This window comes from Oryzias melastigma, linkage group LG2 (assembly GCF_002922805.2).
Source record: "Oryzias melastigma strain HK-1 linkage group LG2, ASM292280v2, whole genome shotgun sequence".
Lineage (NCBI taxonomy): Eukaryota > Metazoa > Chordata > Actinopteri > Beloniformes > Adrianichthyidae > Oryzias > Oryzias melastigma.
The window spans coordinates 497,565-497,794 of record NC_050513.1 but is presented as its reverse complement, the minus strand read 5'-3'; the positions used below and the strand labels follow the sequence as shown (position 1 = coordinate 497,794).

The 230-nt window shown below is 29.6% G+C and overlaps 1 protein-coding gene across 3 annotated transcripts in view; it reads right to left on the bottom strand.

Annotated features, from left to right (window-relative positions):
* The window catches only part of LOC112160147 (neural cell adhesion molecule 2), a 615,672-nt gene that overhangs the window by 533,371 nt on the left and 82,071 nt on the right, over positions 1–230 (bottom strand). The gene's annotated exons all lie outside the window — the stretch shown is intronic.

Here is a 230-nt window from a genome sequence, read left to right as displayed (position 1 = left end):
TCTGAACAGAGGATATTGGCATCTGAAAAAGGCATCAGTTTATATTTATGTTAGAGCTGTCAGGTGATTAAATTGTTTTAATCGTGATTAATCGCAATGTCCTGAATTAACTCGCGATTAATCGCAAATTAATATGTGGCCTTATTTTAAGGGAAAAAATGTGGAATTTAACAGTTTAACAGTTTAGCAGTTTAAAAATTTTACAATTTAACAGTTCTACATTAATTATG